The 24,490-nt window shown below is 32.4% G+C and overlaps 1 protein-coding gene and 1 pseudogene across 1 annotated transcript in view; both read left to right on the forward strand.

Annotated features, from left to right (window-relative positions):
• Positions 1-24,490, forward strand: part of Supt3h (SPT3 homolog, SAGA and STAGA complex component) — a 470,425-nt gene that overhangs the window by 16,342 nt on the left and 429,593 nt on the right. The gene's annotated exons all lie outside the window — the stretch shown is intronic.
• Positions 17,405-17,742, forward strand: LOC114104345 (eukaryotic translation initiation factor 1 pseudogene; annotated as a pseudogene).

Below are 24,490 nucleotides of genomic sequence, written 5' to 3' on the forward strand. Positions count from 1 at the left end.
GTGTTTGTGTTATAGGAATTTCATTCTCAGAAAGTATAGACTTAAGCAGTTGTGTTTGTGTTATAGGAATTTCATTCTCTGTATCCTTCCTTTTCTGCTGCTATTTCATAATTCTTGTAAGCCTGTTGATATTGCTGGTTTTCACCCTCTACTGCTACTTCTTCTCTGTCCCCTCATTGTTAAAGAGCTGTTTTCCTTTTGATTTTCTTCCCTCTAATTGAGGAACAATTGGTTAGTGTTATTTCCTGGGATTGGTTTCACTGAAAGGTATTACCACCGAAATTGTCTTTTCTGCTATTGAATGTAGATCTGGTAGCCAGTCTGTTCTGTTAGGGCATTATCATATTTTAAATTTAAGTAGTAAATAACACCGGTGAAGCATTTTTTAGAAATTGCTTCTACAGATTTTAAACTAAAGGATTGTAGTAAAACAATTATCAGTGGCTTGGGATGACAGTAGCTGTCTCTTACCTTATATAGTTTATATAACTGAGCACATTTATGATGGAACTCCTTATCACAGTTCTTTGAATAACATGGATAGGGTCCAGAAGTTTCTTTAAGTTACAGAAGTTAACCTATTCAATCTCAGGTTTTCAGTTCTGTAAATATTTCGATTAAATGGACACAGGTACATGAGAATAGGTTGTAAATAATAATCTAGAGCTTATAAATATTATTACTATTTTATTATGTTCTTACTGTGATTATATTTTGATTATATGTTATATACTCAGTTTTTATAGGTGTTCCACATCTGGGACAGTGGGTCAAAATGGATGTAAATTAAAAGGCGAAATCTTGGGGCTGGGGTTGTGGCTCAGTGGTAGGGCTTTTGCTTCACATGTGAGGCACTGGGTTTGATTCTCAGCACTGCATATAAATAAATGAATAAAATAAAGTTTCATCAATAACTAAGAAAATATTTTTTAAAAAGTAGAATATTTTCAGTTAACATTGCAGGTATTTTTAATGAACTTCTTAAGAATTTTAATGTACTTCTAGAGTCTTCATTAGGTTCTCTCTCCCTTATTTTATCCATTAATCAATTTTCTGCCTTGTTATGTATTTGTTCAGACTTATAGGCCTCGTGATGATGTCAGGTTTTGTTGTTTGGAAGCACTTTCTCTGACCAAATTAAAAGAAAAAAATTATTTACCTATTAAAAGAATTCTTTAAAATGAAAAATTCATTCTTACTAAAAATCACGGAGTGAAAAAAATTTTGAACCATTTTTTTACATTTAGTAAAATTTACAATTGTATAGTTCTACAAGTTTTGCATTTTTAAAAATCAAAATTTATTGAGTTCTTATTATATGGTAAGGTTTAAATTTCTTCAAGAAGCATGTATTCTCACCCTAGAGAAATGTATATAGACAACCAATTGTCATGAAATAACGTGAAAAATTTCATGGTAGTACAAAGAAGGAAGTGATCAACTTTTCTGGGGATGAGCTCTACAGTTTTAATCTGTACTTGTAATTATTTCCTGGAATATCTTGAAGTATTCTGTGAGTACCACAAACATAGTATGTTCACAGTTGAACTAAAAATTTTCCTAGTAAGAGTTTTGTCTTTTGGGAATTTTTGGGATAAATAGCAACAGTTTACCCTTTGCTTCACTGTATTAGGGCATTTTTGTATATTACAGTATCACTCACATATTCAGTTGGCTCTTCATAGAATTATGAAGTTAAGAGCTGTGAAAGAATATACACCCTGTTTGTTCTTACCTTAATCTGGCTTTAAAGAACCCTTATATGTACATATCTGAATTATTAATAGATGGCTTTTAAACTGACATAGACTTCCGTCAAATATTGTTTCCCTAGTACATTTAATTAGTTTTACAGAAACTGAAAGAGAAACTCATGAAGATAAGTTGTGTTAATATTGATATGTTTTAATAAGATGCTTTCCTAATGATGATAAATGCTTGTGGAGCATTCTGTGAACCAGACATCTTGTGAGTGCTTCCACATACCATTTTATGTCATCCTTACACAACCCCATGAAGATAGATGCTGTTATTCCCCTTTTGTAGATGAAGAAGTTGAGACACAAAGATGGACTAACTCACTAAATATTACTCTGTAGTCAGTGGACAATCTTGGATTAAAGCCAGAAAATTTGATTCTAGAGTCCACGTTCTTAGCATATAACCTAAACTATATTTCAATTAATAAAATTTTTAATTTGATTTATAAATTTAATTCATAAATTTTTATGAAGATTAGTTTTGAATAAATGTTATGATAATATGAAAATTTGTTTTCTATACCTAATCACCAAGTCATTCTCAACATGGGCATATTAGTAACCAAGAGAAAGTATAGTTTTTCAAAAAAATTTTATACTTTTTATGTATTCTCTAGAGACATATTTGTGTTATTTCATAATTTTGGACATAAATGTGACCAAATTGTTGTAGAATATTTAAATGCCTGCTCTTATATTTTATCACTATTAAATAACATCAATTCCTTATATTTAAATTACACTAAAATGTCCATAAACTTATGCTTTTTATGAAATGTATATGTTCAGATATTTTAATGTATACTCTGGTTTATAAGTAGAATAATAGGAAAATTTTCAAATTGTAAGTTAAATTTGGTCACAGTTTTTCCTGAAAATGAGAATTTGTATAAAAGCAGGTTGAGAATATAAAATCACTGTTTAGTGAAAGTTGGCTATACTTTTTTCCTTTGGAAAATTAAATAAAAAATGTTTAAATTTCTAGATCCAATTGAGTTATGTGCTTGTATTAAGAGTGTCATTTTATAAATGTGGCAAAATAAAATTTTGAATTTTGTATATAAATATCACTGTCAATTCTTTCCTGTGGAGAAAATAACTAGAACTTTCATTTTCAGATAATAATATAGTTGCCAGGGAGAAAAACATATTGCTAACTCTTTGAAATGAATTCTTGAAATTCAGGGAGATGGAGTCATTTGAGTAATTAATTCTTTGATGAAATTTCTTAGTTATATGGGGAAAAATAGTTAACAAAATCACAAATTAATTATCTTAAAATTGTATTATGGTTGCTAATTATCACACTGGAGAATGGAAGTTCTGTTCATAACTAATTTGATTTCTGAACCTTGTTTGTCTTAATTGATGTGCAGGGTTTTTTGATAGTCTTCACTTATCCTTAGTGTGAACAATCATGTAAAGATATTGTGTTTCTGAGTGTTTCCCTAGACCTTTCTGAAGGTATTATATAACATTTGGTTTATGGACAGCATTAAATTTCTGAAATCTTAGAAATACTGAATTCGACAATTCCTGATTCAGGTAAGGGATTGTGGACTTGGATCTACCTCATGAGGTTAATATGAAGATTAAATGAGTATGGTTCTTGGCACATTGTAAACACTGTTAGTTGTTGTTATCGCCTTTTTAAAAAAATTTTTTTTTAGTTTTTGGTTGTAGATGGACGCATACCTTTATTTTATTTATTTATTTTTATATGGTGCTGAGAATCCAACCCAGTGCCTCACACATGCTGGGCAAGCGCTCTACCACTAAGCCACAACTCAGCCCCTTGTCATCGTCTTTTAAAAAAATAATTATCATCATCAACCGATAGATTAGGTCACTTAAGTTGTCCAAATTGGCTTCCAACTTGTTATTCTTCTACCTCAATCTCTCCGGTAGCTAAGATTATAGGCCTGTGCCACTAGGCCTGGCTTACAAAGTATTTTAAGTGTAGGAGGAAAAATTTGCAATTTTATGGGAAGAAGCCATAATTATAGAGAAAAAAAGGTATGTCTACATTATAGTATGCTGTTCAGTAGAACTTTCTGTAGAGATGGAAGTTTCTGTTTCTGTGTGCTGTTTGGTGTGGTAGCCATGAATCATATGTACCTGTTGAGTGTGTTCAATAAGCTATGTAACAGAGCATCTGAATTTTAAATTTTATTTAATTTTAATTAGGTTAAAATGGAATAAAATTAGTTTAATATGGAACAAGAGGCTACCATGTTGGATAGCATAGAAGAAAGGAAGAAAATATAAATTATGCAATATTTTTTTTCTGGCATGTCTGTATTTTTATTGAAATAGGGAAAATATATTTTATATATATTATGTGATCTGTTGATTTCTATATCTGCTTATTAAAAATATTTTTAATTTTTTTAAGTTGTAGATGGACACAATACCTTTATTTTTTTTTGTGGTGTGAAATATTAAACCCAATGCTTCATGCATGCTAGGCAAGTGCTCTGCCATTGAGATACAACCCAGCCCTTATATCTACTTTTTTCTTAAGTTTCATTGTCCTACTGTTCTTTAAAGCTTTGAAAATGTTAATTTTTGGCTACTTTAGCTTGTTAGGTTTGATTGGTAGTTTTAATATTACATTAATTTTGCATTGTAAAAAGTATGAAAAATACCGAAATGTGTTTTTTATTGTTTTTTGAGTACATGTATTTATACTTACTATTTCTGCAAGTACTATAACTCCAGCTCTGAATACATTTTATTACACTCAATTATGCCAGCACATATGTGTAACTGAATATGTAATATTATGAGTTTTGAGTCCTTTTTCTCTTTTCTTTCTGTGGTGCTAGGAATGGAACCCAGGGTCTCTCACATGGTAGGCAAGCACTCTACCACTGAGGTATCCCTCCAACCCCTGGTCCTCATTTTTCTGTAGTAAGACTTGGCCACATTTCTGGTAGATCTAAAATTAGCAATATGTTGTGTAGTTTCTTGTTAATTCATTGTTTTTATTATGCTCAGATTTTGAGAACTTGTTGGTTCTTGATTAAATTAGTCTTTTAAAAAAGTGCTGGGTAGGAATGGATTGTTCAGTAGTAAATATATCAGTGATTAATAATTTTGGGTATGAAATTAAAGTTTCATATCCATGGTTATATATTAATTTATAGTGAATCATGTTGGTACAGGATATCAGCATTCCAAATTAGAAAAACGTAATTTCAGAGTAGTAGATTCTTAATATGGAGGAATTAATTTTTTTGATTTTTGAGTTAGTAGATTCTAAAGGTTCATAGCAGTTTTTAAGTTTGCCAGAGCAAATTTTTGATTTTCTCTAGATGTGAAATACTTATGCAGTTTTACATTATAGCCAAAGAAATGGAAATTGACTTATTCTGTGATATATTTTATTAACACACATATATATTAACTTTTCTTCTATAGCTATTTTTTCCCACATGGAATTTTTTTTAATAACATTTTAAAAATTTTATTTATTTTTATGTGGTGATGAGGATCGAACCCAGGGCCTTGCATGTGCAAGACGAGCGCTCTACCACTGAGCCATAACCCCAGCTTATTAACTTTAATTAACGTTTATATATATAAATTTCAATCTTGAATAAAATACTATATGCCTTTAAAAATATGTTGCTATTGTTAATAGGTTCTCTAATTGTCATTGCATGTTTTCCTAAGGCAGAACAGCGTTCATAAACCACTTTCTATAGAATAGTGAAAACTAATCCTTAATCTGTTAATTTTTTAATATTTATTTTTTAGTTGTAGTTGGATACAATAACTTTATTTTGTTTGTTTATTTTTTTATATGGTGCTGAGGATTGAACCCAGGACCTTGCAAGTGCTAGGCGAGCGTTCTATTGCTGAGCCACAACCACAGCCCCTTACTTTGTTCTTTGACTTTTTTCTTTACTTTTGATAGGTTTTTCTGTCTTAAAACATCTCATTATGGTCAGTTTTTGTCCTGACTAGAAGAGTTTTATTAGCCTTATGTGGCTTTTTCATTATTCCTCTGTTAAACTGTTTGACAATGTGTGTTTAGCAAAAAGGGGTAAATTAAGTTTTCAGGGGTTGGTCTGGTTATTAATATTTATTTTTTCAATAAAATGCCATTTTTTCACATCAGTGTTCATAGCAGCTCCATTTACATTAGCTAAGGATGGAACCAACCTAGGTATGCTTCCACAGATGAATGGATAAAGAAAATGTGGTACATATACACAATGGAATATTACTTAGCCGTAAATAAGAATGAAATTATGGCATTTGCCTGTAAATGGATGGAACTGGAGACTCTCATTATAAGTGAAATAAGCCAATCCCCACAAACCAAAAGCTGAATGTTCTCTCTGATATGCAGATACTAATTCACAATAGGGGCAGGGAGGGAGGAGTGGAGGTTCACGGATATGGCCGGGGAAATGGGGGAAGAGAGGGAGGATGGGAATGGGAAAGACAGAATGAATCAGACGTAACTTTGCTATGTTCATATATGAATACATGACCAGTGTAACTCCACATCGTGCACAACCATAAGAATGGGAAGTTATACTCCATGTGTGTATGATATGTCAAAATACATTCTGCTGTCATGTATAACTAAAAAGAACAAATAAAAAATTTAAAAAATGCCATTCTTTTTGTATGAAGTTATTCTCTAAACAGTTAAAGTTGGAGTACAACTCATCTTTTGCCCTCTTGCTTCCTCTAATTCTCTCCCTCCTTCCCTTTCTCTATTATTGGGGTTTCTGTGTGTTGCCCAGGCTAGCATTCAATTCAGCCTTGAGTAGTTGGAATTGTAGGAATGCACTACTTTTCCTGGCCTTTCAACCCATTTCTAAGTTAAGCACTGATAGTATTTTTTATTTACCTCTTCCAACCTAGAACTTGAGATCACTGGCATCCTTCATGTATCTAATCCTTTGTAAGCGTGTGAACAGCTAATGTTTATTTTTAAAGGACAATAAAACTTCACTTCTGTGCAATTTGTAATAAATTATAAATATTTTAATCGGCAAATTGATTTGAAGAAAAATAATGCCACATCTAAGTGAGTGATTAAGGTAGCACGATACAGTGGAAAGAACTGTAGATTTGGAGACAGAATTCTTGGTTCACTTTTCTATTTTACATGTTAACCCCCCCCATTAAAAAAATCTGGAAATGTTCTGGGTAGGGGACTTGAATTGTTATCATTTTATTCAGAGTGGTGTGATTGTTTTATATTTATTATAGAAGAAGTTCATATTATTTTCTGAAAAGAAAAAATTCAGAAAATACAGAAAGATTACAAGGAATACCTAGCCTTTCTGAGTTAGTGCTAGTACTGTTTTGGTATTTATTGTTCCAGTGCATTGAAAAAACTTAAATACCAAAATCCTATATTATAATTACTTCTGTGTAACTTATACAATCAGATTTTTCATGTTAACAAAATACAGTATTATTGCTTTAGCTACAATGATTTATATTCCATTATGCTGTCTTTAAACACTTATTAGATATCTTAGGTTGTTTTTAATATTCTGGTATTATGGAGAGCATTGTAATCTATCCATCCTTTATTTTATCTTACTAATTTGTCTTCTTACCTGCTAACTATCTTTGAACCTATTATAACTGGATATTTCATTAGGACCAATCCCCATAAATGGAATTCTTGGCTCAGAAGACATTTCTACTTATTTTTAAGATTCTTTTTTTAAATATTTATTTTTTAGTTGTAGTTGGACACAATACCTTTATTTGTTTTCATGTGGTGCTGAGGATCGAACCCAGGGCCTCGCGCTTGCTAGGCGAGCATGCTACCACAGCCACCACGCCAGCACATTTTTAAGATTCTTGATGGATTTAAGTAAGTTATAGTTCATTGTTATAGTTTCACCAATAGAATACTTATTATGCCTTGCCACCATTGAGTAATGTTTTTTATATATATGTACATATGATTTATATATATATGCATATGAAAATTGCTTTCAGGATACTTTTACTAGTAATACATGTATACATTTGAAAATAGAAATCAAAAAGTTCTTATACTTCTGTTGCTTGGTTTCTTCCCTCTGAATTACAACTTGTATTTTTCCTTGTGTGTTCTTCAAGAGTTTCTTTATTCATGTATAAACACATGCAAATATATTCTTTTGTATTTTTTCACAGAGAACTTTGTTGGAGATCTTTGCATAGAGAAGATTATTTGTGTGTATATGAGCGTTTGTCTTTCGAGAACTTTGTAGTCACTTTTTGATTAGCTCAGGAAGTCTCAATAAATATGTGGAAGCCTCTCATTCAAGAAAACTGAGACACCTACTAAATGAGTTACCTAACTCAGAAAAGGTTATAAGATCTTCATATTCATAAGCAAAAAACCATAAAATCTGTCTAGAATCCTTTATGAAAGGAGTATCCTACATTTGAGGTGTGTGAGTTGATTTTTTAAAAGTTCTTAGTAACTTTTAATTATTACTGTCCTTTTGTGATATCTGCCTTTTTCCCATACTCAATATATCATGAACAATTTTCTGTTATGTGACTTTATTTCACTGTAGGAATATCTATCATGTTATTAATTCCTTGTTGAATCATTAGATAACGTTCAGTTTCTCAAATATTATTAAAAATGATATAATCTTGATAACTCTATTAAATTCTTAGAAGAAGAATTTTTGAGTCTAAAGTCTTTTCTGATACCATAACTTCTTAGTTTTTCTTCTAGAAAAGTTGAATAGATGGGGCTAGGATTGTGGCTCAGTGTAGAGCACCCCCCTAGCACATGTGAGGCGCTGGGTTCAATCCTCAGCACCACATAAGAATAAATAAAAATAAAGGTATTGTGTCCAACTACAACTAAAAAAATATTACAAAAAAAGTTGATGGGCTGGGATTATAGCTCAATGGTAGAGCACTTGCCTTGCATGCGTGAGGCACTGGGTTCAATCCTCAGTACCACATAAAAAATAAGTAAATAAAGATTAAAAAAATGTTGAATTGATTTACGTTTATATCACAATATAGGAGCACCTTCCTCCATCTCTCCATCACTAACACTTTAACAGTAGGAACATGTGTTTAAAAGCTTTTGATTGCTGAGTTTTCAAATATTTTGGCCATTTATATTTCTTATTTTGAAGTTCTACATATTCTTAGCATAGTTTTACCAAGTACTTATTTTTTCCTATTGCTTGTTAATGACTTTTTTATATATTTATTTTTTAGTTGTAGTTGGACACAATACCTTTATTTTATGTATTTATTTTTATGTGGTGCTGAGGATCGAACCCAGGGCCTCACACATGCTAGGTGAGTGCTCTACCGCTGAGCCACAACCCCAACCCCTGTTAATGACTTCTAATAGATTAAGAGACTTTAACTCTTTGTTGATTATATATGGCATTTTTCACCAATCTTTTGGTTTCCTTAAGGTTTGTTTATTGTGACTCTTTATTTTTTATATTTTTAAATTAAAATTTTTTTTATTCCACCTGCTGTTATTTTTTAAAAAATATTTTTGTTGTCAATGAACCTTTATTTTTTTAAAGTTTTATTTATATGTGGTGAATTGAACCCAGAGCCTCATATATGCTAGGCAAGTGCTCTACCATTGAGCCACAACTCCAACCCCTGCTATTTTTATTTATTTATTTTTATGTGGTACTGAGGATCTAAGCCAGTGTCTCACACATGCTAAGTGAGCCACAACCCCAGTTTCTATCATGATTCTTAAATATGTGAGATTTTGTTTTTAATGTAGTTTAATGAGTTTTATATATCTTGTTGCTTCTGCCTTAGACCTTAAGTCCTACCCTCAATTTTGATACATATGTCCATATTCTTTTATATTTTATATTTTTAGTTTGTACAGTTTAATATTTGATCCCTTTGTTGTATGATGTCAAGAAGGTTCCAAGTTTAAACAGTTTTATTTTAAATTGATTTGCCTGTGGTCTTAACCACCACAAATTACATAAGCCTTTCTTTCCCCTCTAAATTGAAATTCTACCTTTATCAGATAATAAATTATTACTTTTGACTTTTCTGCTTTGTTGCATTGAATTTTCTATCCCCTTGCCAGTACTACATTATTTTAGTTATTATAGCTTCTTAATATGTTTTAATATTTGATATTACAGTTCAAGTTAATCCACATAAGCTTTCTTTTAAAAATGTTTCTGGACTTTTATTTTTATTCCTCCAGTTGAATTTTTAGGAATCATTTCATCAAGTTCCAAAACAAATTCTTAAGTGCACATTTTAGACAGTTTCATTTTTCTTTTCTTTTTCTGATTTTTGTTATATACTCAAATTTTGGACATTGGTCTTTGCAATTCATTTTACTTTTAAAGTTGATTAATGAAGTAATTTTACATTTAGAAAGTTTATTTGAAACAACACTGGATAGAAACAGCAACAACAACTAACTAATGAGTGAGTTGGTTTACCAGTTTATGATTAGAGACTGAAAATCTTCTCAATTTTCTTTAATATTTGTTTTTCTTGTTGAGATGTAGAATTTTGCTGTGACTGCAGTGTATAAAACTCAGCCAACTTATTCTTAATTTTAAATCATACAGTCATTGTCTTATTAAATGGTGGACATGGTTGGAAATAAGAGGCAAGTTTAATTTTTTAATAGGAATGTAAAACTGCATTCTAATATATATATATAATTATATATTGATGATAATATATATATATATATAATATATATAATTATATATTGATGTCTAATTTCATAGAGAATAAATACATTTATTTTATAAACATAATTTTGTGATCAGTTTTTTTTGGGCTATTTTAATGCAAATATTTCTAGAGTAGATTGTGGACATTTTTAAACTACTTACAGAAAGAGTAACAGGTATAATTGCACTATAGTCCATTCCACTTATGAGATGCTCTATCCAAGACATCATAGAGGCATAAAATGTACTTTGCTTTCTATGATAAGTTGTCCTACTTTGCCATTTTATTTGAATTTGTATATTTGAATAGTTTTTATATTTTCTGTTTCATTGCAGCTACTAATTTTGTTGCTGTTGTGTCAGGTTTTTAGTTTATGATAGACTGGGAGCTGCGGTGTTTCACCTTCTCCCTTTTCAAATGCTATTCCCACAGTCTACTTTAGACTATTAATCAAATGTATTAGGTCGTATCTAAAATAAGAGTCATAAGGTAGGAAAATCTGACATACTTTATTTTCTGAAAAAAAAATTACTTGATCTTAATAGCATTTTTGAAAGTTGAGTTGCTTGTTTCTCAATTTCTTTTGTTTTATTTTCAAAGGCTGAGATTGTCAGGTAGTAAATATAAATTCATTAGTTTTATGTTATTTAATCTCTTTTCAGTGAAATAATGTTAGGACTTTTACTTAGATTGTTGGATTAGTTCTGTATAGTTTTTTTTTAAAGCTTATATAGAAGGTCTGAAGTAATGATAATTTTTAATTATGTCTAATTACTCTTCATACCATTTTGAAGTATTAGGCAAGGCCTCTGGCCAAGAAAGGAGATAGGGAAGCTTGAGAGTGGTGAAGGTTTGTAATGCCAGGAGTAGAGTTAGGGAGAGAAAGCTAATTAGAAATATGGTAAGTGTTGCATAAGTTGTTAAGGGTTCAGCTGAGCATAGTCATCTCTTGGAACTAATAGGATGTCAACAGTAAGGTTGTATAGTTTTCTATAGCAGTGCTTAGCTGCTGGGCACAAAGCTCAGAAATAGATGATTAGATTGATTCAAAAAATTGGAAGGACACACCGTAGCCTGGGAGGCCGAGGCAGGAGAATCACAAGTTCAAAGCTAGCCTCAGTGAAGCAAGACACTTAGCAACTCAGTGAGACCCTGTCTCTAAATAAAATACAAAATAGGGATGGGGATGTGACTCAGTGTTTGAGTGCCCCTGAGTTCAATCCCCAATACAAAAAAATTTTTTTTTTGAAGGACAGATGTAGAAGAAGGTTATTGAACTTGAGGTGTTGGTGATTCTGATCACTGAGCCTAGTCTGGTAGGGAGGGATGGGATAAAAAATACAGTGGGGTTTATTGACTTGGAGAAAAATGGGGGAAGAAGAAGAAGAGATTTCAGTGAAGAAAAAAGGAGATAGAATACCAGTAGTATTTAGGAGAACTAGAAAAATACGAAATTAACAGAAAGTAGATGTATCATCTTGGACATATCCTCCAGGAAGTTTTCTCTGACCTTTCTGGTATTGTAAATTAACTTTATGTGTTTGGCACTTTGTGCTACTCCTGTAAAACTCTTCATTTTATGGTGGTTTATTTTATTTATTTATATTTTCTGAAATAGAATTATAGGGATTTTTTTCTTGTTTTACAGTGCCTAATACCTAGCAGATACCTGTTAAGTGTTGTTTTTGTACAATGACCAGGAAGTTGTGATAATAGTGGGGTAGCATATTAGAAGGACAACCTCCATGGGAATGGCTGCAGTTGAAAAGAGGTTAAAGTCTTCAAAGTAGCTGGGTGTGAGGGTGCACCCCTGTAATCCCAGTGGCTCTGGGGACTGAGGCAGGAGGACTGAAGGTTTAAAGCCAGCCTTGGCAGTTTAATGAGGGTGTGATCAACCTACTGAGACCCTCTCTCGAAATGAAAAAATAAAAGGGGCTGGGAATGTCGCTCAGTGGTTAAGTGCCCTTGGGGCATGGGTAATCTTTATATAGTGCCCATATTAGAAATTCAAATGACTGCTTTGTTTTGGTGTTTTTCTTATTTTTTTTTAAGACTTTGAACATTTTAATGTATTAGGTAATTTTTTTCCTTCTTTATTATTAACTTTAGAAGTAAAGTTTAACATCCCAGTATTCTCATTACACTGACTTTATTTTTTTCATCTTAGCCTCATGAAAAACAGTTTTAGGTGCTACATTCTATATTTAGAATTCTGATTTACTTGGCACCTCTTTACTGCTTCCTTAGAAAATTATAATATATATGAAAAAAACCCCTAAAAATAAAAATTATATATAATATACATGGTTTTTGAAAGGAAGGATACTGAAAGTTTACAAATACAAGTGAGTCCTATTTTAAAATATCTCTGAAACTTATTTATGAAATCCAAATAACATCATTCATCTGAGTTCTTGGGTGTGAATTAAATCAGATTATACGTGTAAATCATTTACATAGTGTTCTGTGCAGAGCTCTATATAAATGTTTATACTTTTAAAATTAGATTTTTTAGCATTACAGATAGAATTGAACTTTAGTGTATATATATATATATATATATATATATATATATTCTTTTTTTTTTTTTTTTTTTAAAGAGAGGGAATTTTTTAATACTTATTTTTTTTAGTTTTCGGTGGACATAACATCTTTTTTATTTTTATGTGGTGCTGAGGATTGAACCCAGCACCCCGCGCATGCCAGGAGAGCGCACTACCGCTTGAGCCACATCCCCAGCCCCAAACTTTAGTATATTCTTGTAGGACCAAATATCAGCTATTTAGAAATTGCTGTAATTGGTGTTGACTATTCCTCTCTTGTTCTCACTTTTTAAACTGCCAGCACATATTTAGTTCTTTATTTTACTTTTATATTTGAGATGACACTGCAATATCGAACTCACTTTAAAGTGATGGGCAAGGACATACAGACATACAGACCTTAATTTTTTTATGTGCTTTAAGTTCTGTGTTCAGCTATTATAAACTGCTTTGAAAATGTAATGATTTCATTTAGGTATTACTGGGATGTCTTAAATTTCATAATCAAAAATGGACATTTACCTGACCCCCAAAACCTTAAACTTTGTTTTTTGTTGCTTTCGTGTTTCATAATTTTTTGTTAAAAGACACAGTGGTATAATTATAGCCACTTTTGGGCTGTGGCTGTGGTTCAGTGGTAGTGCATTTGCCTGGCATGTCTGAGGCACTGGGTTCGATTCTCAGCACCACATATAAATAAATAAAATAAAGGTCTGTCAACAACTAAAAATATATTTAAAGAAAATTATGGCCACTTTTCAGAAGCCAGACATTATTTTTACAAATTATTCTTTGCTTCGAAGTTAGTTTTTCCCCCTATTTTTCCCTTTCATTTCAACTCTTAATATGTAATCTAAAGTACTGCTACTCAGCATAGCCAGTTTGGGAACTGTGACTGATCTGTGATCAGTCTTGAGCCAGAATGTATATCAGTTTCCTACTTCATTGAGATAGTTTTCTTATGCTACAAGTATAATTAAGTGATGTGTATTAGAATCACCTTTGTAAAAAAATTTTTTTGTAGTTGTAGATGGACAGAATGCCTTTCTAAAATTTATTTGTTTGTTTATTTTTTAATGTGGTACTAAGGATGGAACTCAGTGCCTCACACATGCTAGGCAAGCCCTCTGCCACTGAACTACACCCCCAGCACCTAATGCATTTGGTTTACATTCTGGTGCAGATGTCTTACTTCTCGTTGTAGCCTTGAAACAAACATTTCTTAACTAGTATTTGTTGGCAGACCACATTGGTTCTAGAAAAACAAATTTGTATTGTATGCTAATCTTTTTATACAATAGTATTGTAGTATTAGAATCTAATGCTTTTTGTTTATTCATTCAACAAATACCTTTGATTGGCTCTGGAAATATGGCAGTGAATGAAACCAACAAACAGAATTCCTAATTTCATGTAGCTTTGAATTCTAATTCATTTAGCAATAACATTATTAGTTCCCCAAAATGCTGTTGTTTTTGTAGTAAATTCTTGTACTTTACAGATTTGCGCCCTAAAAGCCTTTGATTTAATTATATATACCTTTACATAGGTAGCAGGATTATTTTTAGTTGCATTTTTCAGTTCAGATTTTTTTTTACCTATGACTTATAAAACCTTTGAAAACAGTAATTTTGTGTTTGAGCCACCTTCTGCTTCTACTTGAAATTAGTTTTTTTGAAGCAAGGATCTTTTGCTTTAGAGGTCATAGAAGGAATGAGTTTCCAATACAATAGCATAGTGATAACATGAATTGATTATCCAGCAAATGGAATAGTACATTAAACAATCATCGTTGCCTTTTTTATGTTACTGACAGATGACCTGTTGGTCAAACTTGAGAGTATTTCATAGGTTACACTGAAATATTATTATTGATATAATTTTATTGATGAAATATAAAGACTGGCAAATTAAATTGATGAAAACCAATGAAACAACATATGACTTCAAAAACAAGTCCTCTAATGCAGTTGTTCTCAAATTTCAGTGTGTGAAATATGTATGTAAAACCATTTACCAATATTTACACATAGAGCATTTTACTGAAATAGACATCTTCTTTTGAAGTATGAATTATTTGGTAAATAATATCATTTTATAAAAATACTTTTTGTAGTTGTAGGTGGACAGAATGCCTTTATTTTGTTTATTTTTATGTGGTGCTGAGTATCAAACCCAGTGCCACATGCTTGCTAGGCAAGCACTCTACCACTGAGCTCCAGCCCCAGCCCCAGCCCCTAACATACTAATTTTTAGCCTTCATATAGGTAATGAGAAGAGATTTCACATTTTTTTTTTAGTGAAATGAAAAACATTCTATTACAGTCATATTTTAGAATCAAATCTGGTAAATCATTCTTTAACCTTGTTTTTCTGATGAAGTGAAATTTTTGTTTATACCCTATTATTTTATACATAAGTTATTCATTTGAATTTCAGCCTTTTATTGAAGATACAACCCCATAGTATTGTGTTTCTTTATTTATTGTGTTTCTTTTACTTGTATTTCTTTTTATTTTGCTTTCATAGACAGACTAGCCTTACTAAGGATGCCAGAGTTTAAAAATGTATGGAAAGAATGAAACACTTTGTTGCATTTATGTTTATTAACTGATTTTAAAAAATATTAAAGGGTGAACTTTGTTTTTTAGTTGTAGTTGGATACAATACCTTTATTTAATTTATTTATTTTTATGTAGTGTTGAGGATCAAATGGAGTGCCTCGCCCGGGCTAGGTGAACGCTCTACCGCTGAGCACAACCCCAGCTCAGAACTTTTGTTTTTCTCAGTTATCTTCCAGTAATGATACATGCCTATTCTTTTTGGGTTTATTATGTATAATAGTGATTTAGGTTGAGTTATTTCTTTTGTGTACATCTACCACCAAGAGATTTTAAATACAGCTGTAGAACTTTACATTTGTAACTTGAGAAACATGGAAATACTTTTTAAAAAGAAAATTGAAACACTATTCCTTAACAATTACACATAAATCAGTGAAATAGAATTCATTTAAAAATTTATAATTTCTTACTGTAATTTGCTATATGTCTTAATTTTAAGCTGGTGTATGTAATTTGAGTTTAGATATTAGCCAGACATGATGTAAATACTAAAGCCTTAATATGATGTGTGTAAATAATTTTGTTTTTAGTTTTTGCATTTTTTGTAGCAAATTTACACTTAGATTTTAGTTGGAAACATGTCCTTTTTTTTTTTTTTTTTAAATTATGAAGTACCTGCCACCTTTCTTCCTGTCCAGCCATAAATGCTATTTTTAAAGTTTTGTCCTTTTTCTTTTGTGGTATTTAGCATGTCTTTTTCTTCTTTCTCCTATAACTGTTAACAAATCTCTTTTCTAAGTCTTCGACATTGTGGTTCATTTGTTCATCTGTCTGCTCATTAATTCAAGAAACGTTTGTATGTTAGGCATTTGACTAGATGTAGGAAGAAAGTGAGCAGAAGAGAGAAAGAAAATGAATTCTTGTGTTCGTGTGCTGTCAGTACTATGCAGTATGTCTTGTATCTTGTGATTATGTGATCATCGATGAGAAGTTTTGCTGTTTTCATTTTACAGTTGTGGATTTAAATTTAAAGAAATTAGAAATTTGAATAAAAATAATTTGTAAGTGGAAGAGGTAGGCTTTGACACCAGGAATATCTGATTTTACAGTGTTGTCTTCTTACATGGATTATAGGTGAATAAAATAAGTACACTTCTTGTTGTCTTGGAGTGTGTAGTTAAGTGTTCATTTTTATAGAGTATGTAGTTTAGTGTTCTTTGACTCTGTGCTTTGTGAAGATGCCTGTGGGGCTGCTCAGGAAAGGGAGTGAGGTTCCAGCTCCCTGTCAACCCTTCTTCAGCCTAATAGTCTCCTTTCAAATTTGATTTTATTTATTGGGTTTTCTTAGAGAATCCCAAGAGAAAAATGGAGTTTTGCAGTTTTAATCATACTAGAATCACCAGCCTAGAATTATATATGTTTATATATACATAGAGAGAAACTGAGACCAAATGATGTAGTAGATGGAGATGAGTTGGAGAAGAGTTACGGATGTACTACTGTGGGAATACAGAGGGAATCCGTCATGACCTAGGAAACATTTCAGTTAAAGAGATGAAAACTTGTGAAAATAATGCCATTCTACAAGGATAGGTGTTAATACTATAGACATTTTGGGGGAGGGTGGTACTGAGGATAGGTAGGAAACATTGCAAGTAAGGGAGACAGCATGATTAAGACCTAAAAGCAAGGATGAGGTACTGATAGCTTAATGTGTCTAGATAGAACTTGGTTGTAGGAAATATAGATTAAACTATCAATTAGTATCACAATGTGGGAAGCTTGAATGGTAGGCTAAGGAGTTTAGTCTTTTCCACAGGCCATTTCCACCAAGGAAAGTGAATTGTATCATATGTCCGCTATCCAGAACCTCCACTCTTTTGACCCCTTTGCTGATGCAAGTAAGGGTGATGACCTTCCTGTTGGCACGAAGATTATATTCCATATTAGAATTCAGCAGAGAAATGTTAGGAAGACAGTTACTATTGCCCAAGGAATTGCTGATGATTATAATAAAAAGAAACCAGTGAAGGCATTTAAGAATAAATTAGCCTCCAGTGGTACTTGAACATCAAAAATATGGAGAAATAATTCAGCTACAGGGTGCCTGACCAGTGCAAGAACATACACCAGTTCCTTGTAGAGGTTGGACTGGCTAAGGATGATCAGCTGAAGGTTCATTGGTTTTAAGTGCTTGTGGCTCACTGAAGCTTAAGTGAGGATTTCCTTGCAACGAGTAGAATTTCCCTTCTGTCCCTTGTCACAAGTTTAAAAACCTCACAGCTTGTATAATGTAACCACTTGGGGTCTGCTTTTAACTTGGACTAGAGTAACTTTTTCCTGTAGTAAAATGGAAAGAACCATGCTGTCTAGTCTTAAAGTCTCTCACTTAAAAATTTGAGATCAAGCAATAGGTGCCTGGCAAAGTCCACCCTGAAACAAGTAATAATGTGATGTTTCAGCAAAGCCCAGATCCCCAAGATCAGATAGTTGTGTCTGACCAGAAACTCTTCACTCAACAGAGTCCCCTGTCCTAAGAGTGTTATGACCTCAACAATCTAGAGGATGGGGTAAGACAGCTGTACCATCAGAGGGGGCCTTTGTAGTTAAAAGAAAAAAAAAAAAAGTCCCTGGTATCTAACCTGACCAGGTGGGCAGAACTCAGGCCATTGTCCTTCCAGTGAGGTTGTGACATCTGGCTTGCGGCCAAAGTTTTCTTTGTGACCAGACATATTCTAGCAAAGGGGTATCGAAACTACAGAAAGTGAGGCCATCTTAATATCAGTTAAACTTTTGACAAGGGAACAAATGCCAAACTGATGTTACCAGTCTTGTAGCAGCTATAGAACCTGCGACTCACTGGGCTGGGGTTGTGGCTCAGAGGTAGAGCACTCACCTAGCATGTGCAAGGACCTTGGTTCCATCCTTAGCACCACGTTAAAAGTAAACAAATAAAGATATTGTTTCCAACTACAACTTAAAAAGAAAAAAAGGAACCTGCAACTCACTAGCAACAGCTGCCCAGTGCCATGTGAAGTAATAAACTGGTTTTGTTTTCTTTTTCCCTTCTGGTTTTAATGTTATGTAATGTATTTTAAACCCTTGTTTAAATAAAACTTGTTTTCAGGGGGAAAAAAAAATTAAGATTGTCTGTTGTCTGCTTGTTTTATTGTCTCCCTTGTCTTTGCTCTGAGTCTTGGTATATCACATTCTTTATTTCTGAAGTGGCCTTCCTCTTCCACAGAGTCTTAAAGGCAAACTCACCTTTCATATTTAAATTTTTTCTCTAAGCCTTCTTAGCTAAGAGTCAAGTGTTGGTTTATACATAGCTTATTTACCCAGTTAAATGCCTTTTTTGGATACTGTTAATTTTTAATGCATTTTGTGTTTGTGGCAAGCATAGGCTCTTAATAGTTATATGTTTTAAAGTGGCTCAGTGCTTAAATAATTGATTGTTACTATTCTAGGTGATATTAAAAGAGAAAACTACAAACTTTCTGCTATAAATTTAGAATGTAGGGCGATGCTCATGGTATACTAATGAAAAGAAGGTTCAGAGAGAAGGAAAAGAGTAATTAATGCATGAATGGGTAATAAAGTGTATTTGCAGCTAAAGGCAAGCCTGTATTAGTAGTGGACAGCAAGAACAAATGCATGGGTAGGGGGAGTTTTAGGTCAAGTAAATGAGGGAGTTTCCAATATATAAGAAATAAGGTAATCAAAAGTTCTGCCTAAGTAGTCCTTTTTTTTTTTAAGTTGGAGATGGACACACAATATCTTTATTTATTTGTATGTGGTGCTGAGGATCGAACCCAGTGCCCTACACATGCCAGGCAAGTGTGCTACCGCTGAGCTACAACCCTAGCCCTGCCTAAGTAGTCTTAATGAAATCTTTTCAAAAGATGTTTCTAGGGGTTCTAATGGACTAACTTTTAGTATATGGCTGAATCTAGCAGATGTTTTCTTTGTCACATTTATTTCATATTGCCTTTAATCTCTAAATAAAGGAAATATGAATACTCTGGCTTGATAATTCTTCACACGTAATATTGTCTTCAGTATTTCTCATTTTATTCAGTCAGTTGTCTTGGAAGAGTCGGGTGAAGAATAGGCAACTGTGATTGTAAAATATTTTACTAGTAAACAAGTAATGTGGAATATCAAAGGGAACTACATGCGCAGTGGAAGTTTGAAGCATCTGCTGTCTAAATTTCTAGAGTGAATTATTTAAGGCAGTATTTCTTTCTTTCTTTCTTTTTGGTACCAGGGATTGAACCCAAGAGCGCTTAACCACTGAGTCATATTCCTAGCCATTTTTATTTCTTATTTTGAGACAGTGTCTCACTAAATTGCTTACAGCCTTGGCTAAGTTGCTGAAGCTGGCTTCAAACCTGCGACCCCTCTGTAAAGACAGGATTTGGGAGCTACTATAGTATGAATACTAGGAGCCAAATGGTTTTAATCACTGTAGCCATGGCTCACAAACTGTGCTATTTCAAAGCTACTAAATATTGTCTCAAGAACATGGAATCGATAGCATTTGACGAATTAGTGGTGAGATATCATTGACAACATGAAGAAATATAGATGAGTAGCTCTTAATACTGTTGTGCAGCTTAATAATTTGCTGAATGTCTCAAATTATTGAAGACATTGCTCAACAGGAGGACTCTCTTGTTCAGTCATGGGTATACTGAGGAGGTGGGTGAATGTGAGCATCATCTTCAGATTTGAAAAGTTGCCTTTTGGAAATGGAATTAGATGAAAATTTTCTGTAAAAAAGTCTCTTGATTCCCCCAGAATTAGGAATTAGAAATAAACAACCTGGTGCTTTTCTTAATGTCAGAGCTCTGTAACAGATGAAGAAGATGACTTCAGGGACTGGTAATAAACAAATTGGACACTCTGATAGGTGAGTATTGTTTTGAGCAGACTTCTCAAACTTTGTTTCCTGGAGATCTTATTAAATTGTAGATTCTGATTTAGAAAGTCTGAGGTAAGGCCTCAGATTCTTTGTTTTAGCGAGCTTTCAGGACATGATGCTGCTGCTGGCCTGGGGACCACATTATGAATAATTGAGTTTAGATTTCAGAGGATTTAAGGATTGAGGTGGGAGGGAAAAGGAGGGGGCAGGGGATTAGCAAGGATGGTGGAATGTGATAGACATCATTAACCAAAGTACATGTATGAAGACACGAATTGGGTGTCAACATACTTTATATACAGATATGAAAAATTGTGGTATATATGTGTAATAAGAATTGTAATGAATTCCGCTATCTTTTTTTTTAAATCAGTAAACAAAAAGGATTTAAGGATTGGAAAGTTGGTTATACTCAAATAATTGTCAGATTGAATGTAGGCACTTTACAGTTTGTTTAATTTTCACAGAAAACTTTTAGACTAGGTGATAGTATGTAGATGAGGAAATTTAGACACGGGGTTTAAATAGCTTGCTCAAGTTTATAAATTGTATAATTGGGATTTAAACTTAAAGAATATCAAAACACTTGTTATGTTTATCATGTTCCATGACATTCTGTGGTTTTTGTGATAATAATTTCTCCACTTAAAAATAGTTTCTAATTCGGTCTTTGGCTCTATTTCTTACAGCTAGAGCATATAAAAATGAAAAAAATGATTCCCTGTATCACAAACTTTTTGTATGGTTTTAGGAAAGATAACCTTTTCAAACATTAAAGCATACTATTAACTGAATTTTTAAGTTGTAATATTTAGTCATTTTTTAAATTAAAAATATTGGCAAATATATAAAAGACAAGTTTTCTTGTTTCTTGCCACTTCTTAAACTTAACTGTTTACTGTTTGGGGTCCCTCTGACATATTCACACATCCCTTTATAATTAAAAAAAAATGAGATTTTGTTGTATATAATTTTTTCTTTCTAAGCACAACTTTATTAATGACAAAGAAAAAAACTCTTCCTACCCTTTCCCATTTTCCTCATAATTGTTAGTATCATCACGGTTCTATCTAGACTACAATCTCATTTTCCCTATTTTTTCCCTCACCTAATAACTCTGCTGTGAAATTCTTCTATTCATTTCTTTTTTTAAATAATTTTTAAAAAATGTTTATTTTTTTAGATTTAGGTGGACACATATCTTTATTTTATTTTTATGTGGTGCTGAGGATAGAACCCAGTGCCTCACACATGCCAGGCAAGCACGATACCACTTGAGCCACATCTCAAGCCCCTGTTCATTTCTTTATAATGTCTTCCACTTCCCTATGTTTTTTGTGTTCAGTCTCAGTTGTTGTATACAATATTAATGACTACTACCCATGCTGTTCCGAAATTTATAGTATTCTCTGCTTCCCTGATTCACTACTTTGGATGTACACAAAACTTTTTGTCTTACATCTTTAGTGTCTTGTGATGAAATAAGTGTGAACATTTGTGGAGCCTATTTTAAGGGCAATGCATTATCTTAACTCTGTGCATTTTTATTTCTAATTACATCTTTTTCTAATTTCTTGCATCCATTGTCAAGTAGGCTACTAGAATTTAACTTGTATTAATATCCCAACTACTGAAGACTTTTAACTTATTATACCATAGTTATTTCAAAAACTATACTGTAGTTTGCCCATTTCATTGCTTTCCTTCTCTTGAGTTGTACTTCTTACTAAGTTGTCAAGACAAACTCACTTTTAACCTTTTTCTCTGGACATTTCTCATCAAAAGTTTCCTTTTCTAAAGTGTTATGTTGATTTTTACGCTTGTATATGAGTTCATTTAATTGGTAAATGTATCTTACTAGTCTTCTTAAAGTTGTTGGTTTGATCATTAAAACATAGTCTGTCAAGTTAAGTGTGGGTGCAGAATGATTGGAGAAGTCTGCTGATGTTTGTAGATCGCCAAATAGCTTTCTCTTCTCCTCAGTTCTTTATTTTGGTAACAAGTCTTGTTTGACTACTATCACTTAGGGGTTTTAGTCAGGGCATCTTTTCTCAGTAAAACCACATAGACTGAAAAAACATAATTTTACAATTTTATTTCACTCTATACCAGGGTAGAAAGTAGGTACAGTTCTTTTGTGGCTTCTCTGAGAATTTTTAAAAAAAGTAGTGTTGAATTTGTTGTGGATGAAATTGGGGTGAGTAGTACTTGTCAAAGATCGTTTCTAGAATTTTGCACAAATTTTGTTTCTAGAATTTTGTATCTTCTTGGTAGTCAAAGAAAAAGGTTCACTTACCAGTGAATCTTTAGGAATTTTACAAATGAATAAGGATTTAACAAATTATAATTAGAAATTAAGGTTGTATAGGTCACTTAGCATAAGTGTGGGGGTACATTTTAGGTAGGACAGATACTATAACTCTGGTTTAGGAATACAGATTAATATAAGAACTGGGATTTGACTCCAGATCTGACTGACACCAGGGTCCATTGTTGTACCATTATTATTTTAATTTCATACATAAGGAAAGATATAAATTTTTGGTGTTTAAGGTTTAATTTTTTAACTTTTAAATGGATTTTCAATACACCTGTAGTATATGCTGTGTGGTATGGACATTGAATAAGATTATGATGATTGGTTAGGAACTGATTTAGTTCCTTGAAATTTTCACTTTCTAATCAAACCTAAACTAAATCTTATCCACTGATCATATACTGTTTTTGGTTGGGAGTAGTGCTGGGAATTGAACCTAGCAAGTGCTACCACTTAGCTATATTTCAAGCCGTTTTTTTATTTTGAGACAGGCTTCATTAAGTTGCCCAGACTTGCCTCAACTTTGGGATCCTCCTGCTTCAGCCCCTTGAGTAGCTAGGATTACAGGTGTGCACCACTGTGCTGGGCTCCCTTGATAAAATTCTTTTATTTTGTCTGAGTTCCTTTGGTTCTTTCTGATCAGTCTTAAAGATGTGTGTTAAAATAATTGAGAAACACAAAGATTATTTCCTTTTTTTTTTTTTTTTTTTTGGTATTTTGTCAGTTTAAAAGCTTTAGAGAAATTATGTTTTGGACAACTAACACTTTTGCCAATGAAATTGAGAACTAGAAAGTTAGTTCATTAAGGTCACGGGTAACACTATGAAGTAGTAATTAAGGGTTAAAAGGCTTGAGATTGAATGTCAACTCTTCAACTGTGTGACCTTGAGCAGGTTTCATTACTTCATTCTGTTTCCTCATCTGTAAATAATTATGGTACCTACATCATATAAGAGACGTGATAATTAAAGGAAGTGATGTTTATAAAAGGCTTATCACAATACCTGGCACAGTAAACACTCAACAAGGAAAAACTAACATGAAAACAAAGTACAGTTTCAGCTGAAGTGTACTCTGTAAAAATCATAGGTCTTGTTAGGCACTTTGATTTTTCAAAATATATGAATATGAACCCAATTAAAGTTTAAAATACTGTATTTTTGGAGTAGATTCATCATTACTTAGAATAGCTATTTGAACCTATTAAAGAAATAAAAATACTGATGTTTTTGGCTTTGTTCATCTTACCGAATCATCTGTCCTTCTTTATTTTCTTCATTAATGTTATTAGTCTAATGTTAGATGACTCAACATCTCTACTAGAAGAAAGGGAAGGAAAGAAAGGAGCTATTAATGTTCTATTTCTTGTGAATAAGCTTTAAAATGTTTAGTGGGGAGACAGTTTGGAATTGATTTTTTTTTTTTTTGTATATCCATCTTGTCTTTTACCTTATTTTAGGGCATATTAAAAGTTCGCCTTCTCTTGACTCCCAAATTGGCTAATTTATCTGGGCATCTTTTTAAAAAACTTCCCAAGGCTTTTCCTCCCTCATTTGTTATCCCAAAGCCTATTCCTCAGGCAGTTCAGTTGATCAGCCATATTTAGATACCATTGGATTATACAATTTATGTATAGCTCTGTGAACTCTTTAATGGAACATACTCTCTCAATTAAATTTTTTAGAAAAGCTAAGTAA

The sequence above is a fragment of the Marmota flaviventris genome, chromosome 6, assembly GCF_047511675.1.
Source record: "Marmota flaviventris isolate mMarFla1 chromosome 6, mMarFla1.hap1, whole genome shotgun sequence".
Classification (NCBI taxonomy): Eukaryota; Metazoa; Chordata; class Mammalia; order Rodentia; family Sciuridae; genus Marmota; species Marmota flaviventris.